We start from the raw sequence: 14,685 nt of genomic DNA, 5'->3' as shown, positions 1-14,685 counted from the left end.
CCTGATGCAAAGAGCCAACTCACTGGAAAAAACCCTGATGCTGGGAAACATGGAAAGCAAAAGGAGAAGGGGGCAGCAGAGGATGAGATGTTTAGCGAGATGTTTAGATGTTTGACTCAGTGGACGTGAATTTGAGCAAACTCTGGGAGATAGTGGAGGACAGAGGAGCCTGGCATGCTGCAGTCAGGCGGGTCACAAAGAGTCAGACATAATTTAGCGACTGAACAACAACATGGGAGTAAAATGAGGTGGTTCTGAGGAGCTCCTGGGTTGCCTAGTCATTAGGATTCTAGGGTTTTACTTCCTTTCAATCCCTGGTCAGGGGACTGAGATCCTGTAAGGCATGCAGCATGGCCAAAATTAAAATAAAATGAGGTTGTTTCTATTACAAGCCACCTTCCAAAAAACCACAAAGTTGTGCTGTTTGTATGTTCATGGGTAAAGGTCTTCAAGGAAATTAAGTAGTTTGCTCATGATATTTATTTATTATTTTAGTAATAGATAATACAACAAGTAAATACTGTTTATTACATTTATTATTTAAAATATTAAACTGATTTATTATATTTATAGTGATTTCCATTAAGGAAAGAGATCACAGATGATGAGAAAATGAATTTTCAGTTTTTACTTAATGTTTCTGTATTGAATCCTAAATAATGAGCATTGATTCTTTTTAATTTAAAAATTATGAAAGCATTGTTTTTAAATTATGGTGTAATGTTCATTCTTTCTGTAAAATATTTCCTTAACTCAGAACATCTTTAAAGAAAAAAAGATAGAAGAAAAGTATTAGGAATTTAGAGGGTTTATTCCATATTAGAATCAAAGAGAGCCTTTAGACAGTATATTGGAAATAGCAGCACCTCCCACCCAGCACAGTAGCAGATACACTTGGGTGATTCTCTGCACATCCTTTTGCTTCCCTTGGGTTGTTTGGTCCGCAGTTTGCATTCATTGATCAGTGAGTTGATTCAAAGTCAAACCCACCGACAGCAATGAATGTTGAGTGCAGCCATCAGTGTTTTCAGTTGGTGGGGTTACCTTGGCCCATCCCAACTCCTGACTCTTCTTTTCTATTCTAGGTTTTTGAGGTGTGTGTCTGATATCTCTCTTAGTAACCAACCATTGAGAATCCACATAATTACAGATGACATTGATGGTAGGGCTGTGAGAAACTATGGTTCAGGGAATGGAAGGAGCTCCTGGAAAAGCTCATGGGTACCTCTGTGACCACACAGGCAGTGCTTACATACTGGTAGGTGTAACAAGAGTTGAGAACCTGGTTCTTCCTGTGTTTTGAACTGAGAAATATTAGTGCCATTCAAGGTAAATTAGCACAGATTATGCTTTAGGTTAAGTAATAATAATAGCTTACATATACTGAGCATTTGTTGTTTGCTAGGAATGGTACAAAGCACTATATATATTATTGTATCTCAAACTCTAGTAAGGTAGGTGTACTTATTATCTCCTATGAGCCTGAGGAAATAGACTCAGACACTCACCAGGGTCACACAGCTAGGGAGTTGAAGCAAGATTCATCCCAGATCCTTCTGACTCCTGACCGACCTTTTTACTTGACTTTAATGAACATTTAAATAAGCTCATGTGTGGATGGAAATGGTGAGGCAGTTACTGCTTTCAAACAGCTTGTATTCTAATGGGGCTGTCAAAACTTAACCACATTAACTATAATTGAGGTGGAATGTATTAAGAGCTGTGCAGACATTGGACAGTTTTGTGCTATTTTTGCTTGTTAAATCCTACTCTTGTTCCTAATTAAAGGTTTTGAGGGAACATGGGAGAAATGGCTGTAAAGTACTTAATTGGATTTCACTTCAAAATGAAATACCTGTTTTTAATAAATCTCTTCTTGCTATTTCTCATCAGAATGGCCTATTTTTAGGAGACATTTAAAAACAGTATTACTGGGCTTTTCTTATCTCGTTGAAATGAAATACCACAACAAAAAGCAAGGAACAATGAGCAAGAGAAAGAGGAGAGTTTTAAAAAAGTTAACTGGACCACCTTTGGGGGTTAGGGAGCAGAACTGGTTTTGGTGATCTCACGTGACATGTGAAGGTACACCGTGCTTCTTTGCTTCAGGAAATATAGTGTTGTCTGTAAGGAACCCAAGGTACAGTCAACGGTCGGTGGTTTTTTCAAATCCCAAACTCACCGACAGCGTTGAATGTTCCTTGGAGTCCTCTGAAGACTGGATCCTGCCCTGGCAGCCCTTCTTCAGCCTGCACCCATGTTCCAAGAGCCAGTGAGCCGAGAGACCACTGGTGATGGAGCTTCTCACATTCCAAGGTGATAGTATTTAAGAAATCTTTGTGTACAGCCCAGAGCTAATGAACTTCAGGATTGTGAGGCTGCAGTTACTTACTTATAAGCAGACTAAATGGATATCTGAGAAAAAACTTTGAATAGTACTATTTTGTAATTCTGAAAATATCAAGTATCCCATTTGATAGCAGTACTTTAATTATTGAAGGGCACGGATAATAAAGAAATTAACATATATATTGAGGATTTAATGTATACTGGGATTTATATATTTTTAACCTCCTTAAATTATCAACCCAATTTGATCTTGTGAAAAAGCTGAGTCTTAAGAGAAATCAAGCAATTTGTCCAAAGTTACATAGCAAGGAGTCAACGTTACAAGCTGGAACTTGAATACTGGACTTTATGATAGTGGAAACTATCATGATGCTTACTCCATTGACCACCTCAAAACTTAGCTGTTGTATATCTGGGGTCAGTACTTTCAGTGAGATCTAAGTCAAACAAGTAAACATCCTCTTCTTTTTGTTGTTCAGTAGCTAACTCATGTCTGACTCATTGCGATCCCATGGACTGCAGCATGCCAGGCCTCCCTGTCCTTCACGATCTCCTGGAATTTGCTCAGACTCATATGCATTGAGTGGATGATGCCATCCAACCATCTCATCCTCTGTTGCCCCCTTCTCTTCCTGCCCTCAATCTTTCCCAGCATCAGGGTCTTTTCCCATCAGTCGCTCTTTGCATCAGGTGGCCAAAGTATTGGAACTTCAGCGTCAGTCCTTCCAATGAATATTGCAGAGTTGATTTCCTTTAGGATTGACTGGTTTGATCTCCTTGCAGTCCAAGGAACTTTCAAGGGTCTTCTCCAGCACCACAGTTCAAAGGCATCAATTCTTTGGGCTCAGCATTGTTTATGGTCCAACTCTCATATCCGTACATGACAGCTGGAAAAACCACAGCTTTGACTAGACGGACCTTTATCAGCAAAGTGATGTCTTCGCTGTCCAGGTTTGTCATAGCTTTTCTTTCAAGGAACAAGCATCTTTTAACTTCATGGCTGCAGTGACTGTCCACAGGGATTTTGCAGCCTAAGAAAATGAAATCTGCCACTAGTTCCACTTTTTCTCCATCTATTTACCATGAAGTGGTGGGACTGGATGCCATAATCTTAGCTTTTTGAATGTTGAGTTTTAAGCCAGTTTTTTTCACTCTCCTCTTTTACCTTCATCAAGAAGCTCTTTAGTTCTCTTCACATTCTGCCAGTAGAGTGGTGGTATCTGCATTTCTGAGGTTATTGATATTGTTCCCAGCAATCTTGATTTCACCTTGAGCCCAAGATTTCTCATGATGTATTCTGCATGTAAGTTAAATAAGCAGGGTGACAGTAGACAGCCTTGATGGACTCTTTTCTCAATTTTCCCAACGCTTCCCTGGTGGCTCAGACAGTACAGAATCTGCCTGCAGGAGACCTGTATTCGATCTCTGGGTTGGGAAGATCCCTTGGAGAAGGGATCCCTCTTCTTGTTTGCTTGTAGTAATAGCAGGTTAAATGTTTCATAGAAGATGAAAAAAAAATTGAAATTGATGATCTCTAGCTGATCCTAAATCACCAAGTTATCACAGAGGTTCAGGGGTAGTCTTCAAGTTATTTTCAATAATGAAAAAAACAAAAAAAATAAACACTGCTACCTAGTAGAAAGCCTGGATTTCTCCATAGTAAGATCACAGAGAGTAACTAAAATGTCAGGTGTCTAAGCTTTGGGCAGAAATGCTGTCAGTGCATTGTAGACATATTGGTTATTTTTTATTACCTGTTGAATACCCTTGATGAAAAACTTGGAAAATGAATTAATTACATAGAATTTTTCAGAGTATAGGATTTATAACAGGATGGATCCAGACATGCCCTGTCGAAAAGAGGGCTTACAGAACTGCTGACTGAATTGAGGTTAATCTTTAATCAGGAATAATTATTATCATTTGCTTTAAATTTAAATATTAAAGGCTGTGTTCTCAAATTCATTTTTAAATAGCCAAATGGTAGACATTAAAAAATATCAACCACTGAGAATTTGGTTTGAATATAAGATATTTGCATTCTACATCAGTTTAATTATTTCACCCTCTGTCAAAATACTTCAGTTAGCCAGCTTTATTGAGTCCTCAGTGTTATGACAGTAAGTTGTATATAAGAGACAACAAAAAAATCAAGCAACTGTTACTGTGTAGTATTTTAAAAACTCTTAACGGTTTATTTTGAATGGTCTTCCCATTGGGCTGATAATATGAAGTCAGTGCCTTATTCCATTTTGATAAATAATCAGGCTTTATTTTAAAAAATACCTCTGCTACCCCCAAACCATTAGACATTTACAAAATACCATTTCTTAAATTCATGACATTCTAAGAGGAATTCTTTTCATAGACTTGAAAAACTTAGAGAAGAGTAAAAGGTAAGTTTCTAAAGTGAGATAGGGGTCTTTTCCATTGAGATAATTAATTTTCAGGGCAGTAAAGGCCTTCATTATCTTCATTCCTTCAATTTACTTTAAATCCTTATGTTTAGTTTTTATCATCAAGCAAGTTTAAGGCACAAATTGGATCTTTTAAATGAGTTTGGCTAAGAGGTGTGTGTACTCAGTATGAGGATAAAGCCTAGGGGTTAAAAGCAGATAAGGGTTAAATTAGGTTATAGAAGCTATACTTTTTACAGTTTACTTTCATACTATACATTTGATTAGTCCAAATTAATAAATTGATTTAGGCTGGTTTTGAGTAGTTTGTCAAAACTCAGTATTTTAGTGTTTCACTTACCTCCTTTCGTTCCTTTTCCAGAGATACTATGAAATATTGTGAAACCCACATGCTTTGGCTTGGAGATGTAAATATTCTCATAGTCCTCTTGAGGCCTCTTGATATACTTGAAAGAAACAAGAAGCATAAACTTGTTAGAACAATATATATTTGAGAGATTTGTAGCATAGAAGAGGAGTCACTGTCTTAGGTGGCTTTCTGCCCATACACTTCCCAAGCACTATTCAGGGAATATGTCTTAGAAGTGTCGAGGGTAATGCTGGTGTTCTTGAGGACAAAGTCTTTAAGTTATAAAGATGACAACAAAATGTCAGCATGAATCCATGTTCCTCTTAGCCAAGGTGCCAGTGTTCTGTTTCATTCATTTACTAACTCAACAGCGGAATCTTTTCTAGGAGTGCCTTCTCTACATATAGCCTTTGCCATCATGGAGCCCAGTGTCTACCCAGAGAACTAGACATAGACACAGCTGATGACAGGATATGTTGCCGAAATGGTATGAATATGTTAAGGGAAAATAGAGAAAAGAACGGTTAATTCTGCCTAGGAGTGCCAGGAAAGGTATAACTAAATGGTCATGTCTCATCTGGGCCATGAAAGTTTAGTAGAACTTTTTACTAGACAGAGAAGGAAGGATAGTCCAATAGAGAGAAAATTGCACAAGAAATCCTAGAGGCAGGATAATGCGGAATAGTATTGAAAGTAACCCCTCAGAGCATCAGTTAGCTCAGCTTTAAGATGCAGGACAAATAGTACTGGTTCTTGCTGTGCACACAGCTGTGAAAATCACAGGAGGTTATGTATCTGAAAGTAGCATGCAAATGAAATTGCTTGGTCTGTCTTCCCGTCGCTCTTGGCTCATATGTGCTAAAATAGAATAAATGAAGACTTTTCCAGTTGGATTTTTATTTGGCTTTCCTTTTTCCCCCTTTAAAGTGACCATGTTGTTTGTTCAGTGGTGTCCTGACTCTCTGTGACCCCGTGAACTGCAGCATTCCAGGCTTCCCTGTTCTTTACTGTCTCCTGGAGTTTGCACAAGCTCATGTCCATTGAGTTGATGATGCCATCTAACAATCTCATCCTCTGTTGCTCCCTTCCCCTGCCCTCAGTCTTTCCCAGCATCAGGGTCTTTTCCAGTGAGTCAGCTCTTCAGATTAGGTGCCCAAAGTATTGGAGCTTCAGCTTCAGCATCAGTCCTTCTAATGAATATTCAGGACTGATTTCCTTTAGGGTGGACTGGTTTGATCTCCTTACAATCCAAGGAACTTTCAGGAATCTTCTCTAACACCACAGTTCAAGAACATCAATTCTTTGACCCTCAGCCTTCTTTATGGTCCAGCTCTCACACCCGTCCGTACATGACTATTGGAAAAACCATAGTTTTGACTATATGGACCTTTGTTGGCAAAATGATGTCTCTGTATTTTAATATGCTCTCTAGGTTTGTCATGGCTTTCCTTCCAAGGAGCAAGCATCTTTTAATTTTATGACTGCAGTCACCCTTTGCAGTGATTTTGGAGCCCAAGAAAATAAAGTCTGTCACCATTGCCATTGTTTCCCCTCTGTTTGCCATTAAGTGATGGGACTGGATGCCATGATCTTCATTTTTTGAATGCTGAGTTTTAAGCCAGCTTTTTCGCTCTCCTCTTTCACTTTCATCAAGAGGTTCTTTAGTTCCTCTTCACTTTCTGCCATTAGGTTGGTATCATCTGCATATCTGAAATTGATTTTTCTCCCAGCAGTCTTGATTACAGCTTCAGCCTCACCCAGTCTGGCGTTTCATGTGATGTACTCTGTAAAGTTAAATAAGCAGAGTGGCAGTATACAGCCTTGGCATACTCCTTTCTAGTTCATTGTTCCATCTTCATTTCTAACTGTTGCTTCTTGACCTTCATAAAGGTTTCTCAGAAGGCCAGTAACTTGGTCTGGTATTCCCATCTCTTGAAGACTTTTCCACAGTTTGTTGTGATCCACACAGTCAAAGGCTTTAGCGTAGTCAATGGAACTGAAGTAGATGTTTTTCTGGAATTCCCTTGCTTTTTTCATGATCCAATGGAGGTTGACAGTTTCAGCTCTCTGGTTCCTCTGCCTTTTCTAAATCCAGCTTGTACATTTGGAAATTCTCAGTTCAAGTACTGGTGAAGCTTAACTTGAAGGATTTTGAGCATGACCTTGCTAGCATGTGAAATGAGTACAATTGTGCAGTAGTTTGAACATTCTTTGGCATTGCCCTTCTTTGGGATTGAAGTGAAAACTGACCTTTTCCAGTCCTGTGACCACTGCTTCTGTTGCTGCCGTATTGAGTGCAGCACTTTAACAGCGTCCTCTTTTAGGATTTGAAATGGCTCAGCTGAATTGCATCACCTCCACACTTGACTTCACACTCCAGGATGTCTGGCTCTAGGTCAGTGATCACACCATTGTGATTATCCAGATCATTAACACCTTTTTTGTACAGTTCTCTGTATATTCTTGCCACCCCTTCTTAATATCTTCTGCTTCTGTTAAGTCCAAACCGTTTCTGTCCTATATTGTGCCCATCTTTGCATAAAGTGACCGTAGTTTAAATTTTTTATATATTTATTGTTTGGGGAAGCAGTATTAAAAAAGCACAAACTTTGGGGCCAGAATCTTGACTTTGCAACTTACTAGCCACTTTGTTTCTCTTTCCTTATCTATAAAATGGAGATCATGATAGTATATGTCTTAGGACTGTTCTGAGGACTAAATGAGATGATGTATGTCAGATCTATGAAAAACTATATGTATTTTTTATGTTATTGCAAAATGATTTAAATTGTTAAAAATCATTTTCAAGTGTTATTTACATGTTACTAAATAAAATTACATTTTTTGCTCAGAGTTTGGTTTCTGTGCATATATACTAATGTAAAAACCTTCTTTTATAAGTAATATAATGTCTAGCTAATACATTAGTATACATATGTGTATGTGTGTTTTAAAGACATTTTTCAAAACAGTGCTATACCATTTTCATTTTGACTTTATGTAAAGTTTTTAATCTGCAAACTTCAATTTCCTTAATCTGTAAAAATGAGAATGTTAGTACCTGTCTCATATTGATTGTGAGGATTAAGTTAGATATATTAATATAATTTAAACTTCTCTGGAAAGCTATGGATTCTCTACCTAAATACATGCATATAAACACAAAAATTAAAAGTTTCAGTTATAGAATCTAAGGACACATCCATAGACTCACTATGAACTTCAGGTTTAGAAATTCTGACCGGAGTTTTAGACCAAGGTTTTGCAGTCTAGTCGTCTTTTTGCTATAATATCTCTAGTTTCGGAAGCCTCCGCCTCTCTCTTATTAGGAATAGCTAGCGTAGACTCACCATCATCTAGTCACACCTTTCCCTGTGGTGTAACCTGTGCAGTGTAACCTGGGACAGTGATAACTATAAAGATGTAATGTGAATATTATATCTGGGAAAGTGGATATTTCGACTTCATTGTTTTGTACTAATTTCAGATACAAATCACTAACTAGTAATTCTGTGCTTATAAAATTAGCAAGAAGTTGCTGGGTGACAAGTTAACACAAATAATATTTGAGTGACTTTAACTATCTTGCAACAGTTCCCCACCTTTCTCTCCCCTTACTTCCCCAGCAACCATTTGGCTTGGATCTGATTCCAGCACTATGACTACTAATTCCGACTCGAAATTAGGCTGAAAAATTGTGTTGTTTCAAGGCAAAGCTTATAAAGGAACCTGCTGAATTCAGAGTGTTTACTTCAATGTCAGGAAATGGGGGAAAGAATGTGCCAGGGATTGTGGATGGATACATATGGAATTATTGCTCTTTATTGTATTTGCCCTCCTTGAATTTTTTACCAGGGAGTTGAGATGTAGGAACAGGTTTTTTTCAGCTATTTCAGATGAGTCTAGAAAATAAGGAGGTAAGAGACCAACTCATTGAGATAGCAAATTGGCCAAGTGCCACAGGCATTATGGGATGCATACTTCAAAGCCTATCAAAATATTATAAGGACCACCTGAATTCTCCATCACCTTATTACAGTGATTTCATGTGTTTTGAGATATTACTATTTTATATTATTTTGCAAATCCACTGGAAACAAGACTTTGTTTTTCCATGGTAAATTAATTTGCAGGCTATCTGTAATCAGTGAACTCTTCTAAGAAATTCTGTACCAAGGTTTGTTGTCTAGCTGAGCTAAATAATGGAGTACATAAATAAGTTAGGCTTATAAAGTTGTAAAAGAAGTAGGAACCCAAGTCATGTAGTAGCTAATATTCATGGGAATTAAGGAATTAGTTGGAGAGATAGTGGATTTTATTTCAGTGTGTGAAAAGTGTTGGCAGAGATTTTTAAAAGTCATATAGAGTAACAAGCATGTGTTTTGCAACAACCAGTTAGTGAAATAAACAAGAACAGTGAACAGAAGACTCAAAATCCTTTTTTATAATGAAACCCTGTTGATAGATACATCAATAATTTAAGATTCTGATTTCTCCTCTAGCCTATTTTAGTTTATTGGGTTAAAAATTTATTCATATGGTACTTTATGCTTTTAAAACTTGACATCTATTTTTATAACCTTTATATTGAGGCATCATAAGTTATTAATATAAATACTAATTAAGTGTATTCATTCCATAGCTTTTAAGTTATTCATAACATTTAGGGAAAATGCTTTTTAATTGTTGCTTTCCTTGATTATTTCCAGAAAATAGTTGAATCTTTTTAAAATATGGTGTCTTAACGTTTTATTTTTGAGTGTATATTGTTTAGAAAAGCTATGCTTATTAATTAGATCTACTTTCATAAAGAAAATGTAGTGTACTATGTTTGGTAAGCTATTAATACTTGACAGATGGCTTTTACATTTTATGTCTCCATTGTTAACCTGAAGTTAGATAATCCTGATATTTGAGTGGGAATGTTAATAATGGATAGGGAAAAAAATTCTGTGATGAGAGAATAGAAAATACGTTCCCGTCCATAGTTTTATAACTTTCAAAGCTATCCGGTGTCTTAGAGGTCATTTAGTTGAATGATTTTCAAACTTGACTTTACATCAGAATTTAAAATGGTGTTGGTAGGGAATATAGATTGCTAAAAATGCAAACTCCTATGTATCATCCTGGACTTTGTAAATCAGATCCTTAGGGATGGGTTCTGTAGTTTTATCAAGCCCCCAGAGCAGTCTGATGTAACCATTTCATAGACATTTGATAATCTCTGATTTAGGCCACAATCTGTCTTTAACAAATAAGGAAGCACATGTAGAAGGGAAACAACCCCAAGTCACACAGTGGATCAAAATTGAAATCCTTTACTCTGTCTGTGTGCTTGCACGTGTGTGTTTGCTTATTTTTTCCACACAACTTCTCCATCGTGAAAAAGCCAGCTTTTTGCAGACGTTTGCTAATGTCCTCTTGGGCATCGGCAGGGCACTTCAGGTCATCTGCCTGACAGGTCAAACGTCTTAGCCTTAGGGATGAACCCAGAACTAGTGCAAACAGGACCATTGATTTGAGTTTGGTATGCTGACTTGCCCTGTTTGACTAAGTAAGCAATGCTGAGTGGTGTTGGCTTAAAACCGTCCATGGTATGAAATGAGAAATAGCTGTAAGTTATCAAAACTCTGTGAAGGCCCTCCAGGCTCTGACATTTATCAGTTGCTGCTATACTTTAACACTTTTCTCTAATCAGAGGTGACTGTTAAGGATGGAAGAGGCTTGCCCGACCTCTGGCTGTTCTCTGGGGAGGATTTTATTTTAATTGCCAGTGGGATGTTAGGAATTATTTCTAAAAAGATCAAGAAACTCCAAATCGACTTCAGCTTGGGCTCCTGGCCAAGTATCCGTCCTCAGGAGGGAGTTGGTGTCAGCTGCTGCCATGTGACTTTAGTATTTCAAAAAACCCAAAGCCATTACAGAAGTCTTTCCTGAGTTGGCAGGCAGAAGAAGCACCAGAAATCAAGGTCTGACACATGTCATCAGCCTGGAAAAAGTGGAGCTTGGACACTAATGATGGCTCTTGTCAAGGCTCAGTGTGATAAAGCCAGGAGGGCTCAGCTTAGGGGTTAGTTTGCATAAGAGAAGAGTTGTAGCTTAGAGAACACCTGCCAAGAGATTTCAGTGCCTCAGTTGTGTGTCAGTAACAAATCCTTCACCCTTGACTCCTGTCACTTCTTTTTAATGGGTGATGGTAAAGTTGCTGGGTGGCTAAAGAAGAGAGGCACTTGGTTATGTATCTGGCACATCTCCCAATTTGCTTGTTTTCTTGCCACTCAGTGTAGGACTAAATTTGTGTGTCCGTATGCCAGTCTAGTGTATTGTTCTGTGTACCTCTGAAGGTGTACTGGGCCAGAGTCACAGGTCCTCTTTTTCCCTAAATGCCACTACCAATGACCACACAAATGTTTTGATTGACAATTATGAGAAATCTTTTTTTGCTGGTATATCTCTCTGTTAGAAATGTTATTTTCACATCCCATCTCTGCCATTTAGTAGCTCTGTGACTTCTGGTTTAATGTCTACCTCTCATCTAGAGGTTAGTAATTAACTATACTTACATCATAGGGTTGTGAGAATTATATGAAAGCAGCAATATACAATAACTAGGACATAACATTTGAATTTCAGTTTCTGTTATTGTAATTATTTAGTCAGACTTTCTGCTTATTGAAAATGATAGAATGAGGGGTTTCAAATTGTTGTCTTAGTGAATACATGAATTGTGGTCTAGAATGAATGTAAAATTGAAGTCAGGAGACCCAGTCTTGACTGTACTGTATTTTACTTCAGTTTTCATACTTTTCCATTAAGAAAAATTATACCAACCAAACACGAGGTCAGATCTCTTAATATCTCTTGCCATATAAAAAAATCTTTGCATTTGTAAAAATTATAAAAGTTACTGAAGTTTCCAGGGGCTTTTGTTTATTTGGGTTATAGCTGTCATTTTTTATTATATCAGAAATTAAAACTGAAAAATTGGTATTTATTAATTTGAAATAAAATGATAAACCTATTAGTTATCAACATAACAGTTTAAAATAAGAAACATATTAAAAGCAGTTATATTTTACCCAGAAAGATTAGTGAGAACTGTGGGATTATTTTATATTTTTGCAGCTCTCTTTAATGTCTGGCTTTATGTAAGTTAACTGATTTCTCATATCTGCATGTTTCTGCATCTGCCTTCTATCTGTTTCAGTATGTTATTTTGGCTGAGGTATATGAAGAAAATCTGGCATCTGTCCATACATATTGGAGAAGGAGATGGCAACCCACTCCAGTATTCTTGCCTGGAGAATCCCATGGACAAAGGAGCCTGGTGGGCTAGAGTCCACAGGGTCGCGACAAAGTCAGACAGGACTTAGTGACTAAACAATAACAAAAATCCCTACATACATAGAAAAGGGAAGGGAATTTTTGTAGTTTCTTCAGATAATTATACTTAACTATTCTTTGATACTGTATCTGATAGTTGGTAGTTTCTTAAAAGTTGGTAGTTCTTAAAGTATCTAATAATGTTATATCTAGTAGTTGGTAGTTTCTTAAAAGTTAGTTCCAGTTTAGCATCTGAAACCATACATGAACTTCTTATACTCTATTCTATTCAAATCTGCTGGTCTGTCTTACACTTTGCATGGATCTTCGAATACCCATAAATGATTCTTTGACATCATGCATTGGCCATTTGGAAAATATTAATTCACTGATCTATGCAGATTTTCTGAACATTGACATATTTCATTATATAAATCAAATGAATTTCATTAGTATCACCACTAAGGTTATTGAAAGTGAAAGTTACTCAGTCATGTCCGACTCTTTGCAACCCCATGGACTGTACAGTCCATGGAATTCTCCAGGCCAGAATACTGGAGTGGGTAGCCTTTCCCTCCTCCAGGGGATCTTCCCAACCCAGGGATTGAACCCAGGTCTCCTGCATTGCAGGTGGATTCTTTACCAGCTGAGCCACAAGGGAAGCCCAGTCTCATTGAAAAAACTTAAATATTGGGAAGCCATGTGAAACGCACAGTGACAGATATAAATTAGCCACAATTCTAATTTTTGTTTAAACACTTGAATTGTTTCATTGGCAACAAGGATTTGTTAAGTTATTCTCCTTGAAATGACATGCTCATTTTGTTCATTTTCAAGAAAATATCTGTCGAACATCCACATCTGAATTACCATAATATTCTGTTAGTTGTTCCTTCAGGTAAATTGGTGGTGCTTGAAAAAATGGACTAGTTCAGTGTACAGTTCAAACAATAGCTCAAAGTGCGTTTCCTTGGGGACAACCAGTGTGCAGTAGAATTGCTTTATGTGTACTTTCCATTTTGTACACAAGATACAAAAAAGTTGTGTACTCATGCATCAAGATTTAATAACCAATAAATCTTACTGCTTCATCAAGGGCATTCAGTTAAAGTGGCTAGAGGAGGTCCTCTCCTCCCTGCCCAGCCCCATGTGTGGCAGTGATGAATACAGTGACTGTCAGTGTATTTTGATGCCACTGCTTTGATGAGTGTTACAGTTAAGCAATTAAACTTAACATTGGCTTCATCCCATTAGTGCAAATGTCAAGCGAAAAAGGCAAATTAGTACGGAGGTAGTTTTGATCTTCCAGACTCTGTGAAAGGGTCTTGGGGACGTCTGTGAACCACACTTTGAGAACCAATACTGTGGAGTTTGACATGTTAGGAAAGTGTAGGCAAGCGGAGGAAACCTCCTTAATCCCTTCAGAATCAGAGGGCTGCTGTGGAGAAGACAACCGCTGGCATACCGTTTTGGTATCCCCAGAGGGCTTAGTGTATACATAGTGGATCTCAGTAAAGGTTGATCTATCAGTATAAATTGCCTAAATAATATTTCTAGAAATTTCTTTTTTCTTTTGAACTTAAAATGTCAGTTTTTAAATGTTCTCATGGTAAACAGTATGCATTTTCTAAGTCTTGCTGAGTCTTCTGTTTGTTCAAAGTTATCTTTTTATAATGAAGTTAAATTTATTTACCAGATTATGAGATGGGCATGTGTCCTATATGTGTTTTTTTTTTCTCTTTTTGAGTGGATAAAAAGTAAACCCCATGGGATTTACTCTTTTGTGTTCTTGGGGAAAATAAGCAGTTAAACAACAAACCAAGTGCTGTTCAGATGAAGAGGTTAATAGTACCTGGCATAGAATTCAGTGTTTAGAAGGTATTTGTAGTAAATATTTCCTTTTCTTAAGCCTTCTTTCTGTGTCAGACATTGTTATTTTTTTCCCCACTAGCATTACTGAGAAATAATTGACATACATCACCGTGTTAGTTTGAGGTGTACAGCATAATGGTGTGACTTACACGTATTATGAAATGATTACCGCAATAGATTTAATTAATGTTCACCATCCATTGTGATTTTATATATATATATATTCAACATAACACATATATATAAGTATATATTTACAGTAAAGTTTGTATAAATAGACAGTATATAAATATGTATTATTTATATAGTTATAAATTCATATAAATATGTAAATCATTCACATTAAATCTTCATGACAGTTCCACCAAGTATTTG

General features: G+C 37.1%; 1 protein-coding gene, 1 long non-coding RNA gene and 1 other non-coding gene across 5 annotated transcripts in view; 1 reads left to right on the top strand and 2 right to left on the bottom strand.

Annotated features, from left to right (window-relative positions):
- The window catches only part of NR6A1 (nuclear receptor subfamily 6 group A member 1), a 220,235-nt gene that overhangs the window by 61,231 nt on the left and 144,319 nt on the right, over positions 1 to 14,685 (top strand). The gene's annotated exons all lie outside the window — the stretch shown is intronic.
- The window catches only part of LOC108637165, a 48,432-nt gene that overhangs the window by 8,992 nt on the left and 24,755 nt on the right, over positions 1 to 14,685 (bottom strand). For both annotated transcript variants that reach the window (XR_001918855.1, XR_001918856.1), the window contains exon 2: positions 5,107 to 5,212. This is a non-coding gene — a long non-coding RNA (uncharacterized LOC108637165). The remainder of the gene's footprint in view (positions 1 to 5,106; positions 5,213 to 14,685) is intronic.
- MIR181B (microRNA 181b) lies at positions 934 to 1,022 on the bottom strand. Its single transcript, NR_129611.1, has one exon. It is a non-coding gene; the product is annotated as a microRNA 181b (primary transcript).

Source organism: Capra hircus, chromosome 11 (genome assembly GCF_001704415.2).
Source record: "Capra hircus breed San Clemente chromosome 11, ASM170441v1, whole genome shotgun sequence".
NCBI lineage: Eukaryota > Metazoa > Chordata > Mammalia > Artiodactyla > Bovidae > Capra > Capra hircus.
This window is presented reverse-complemented; position numbering and strand designations above follow the sequence as displayed.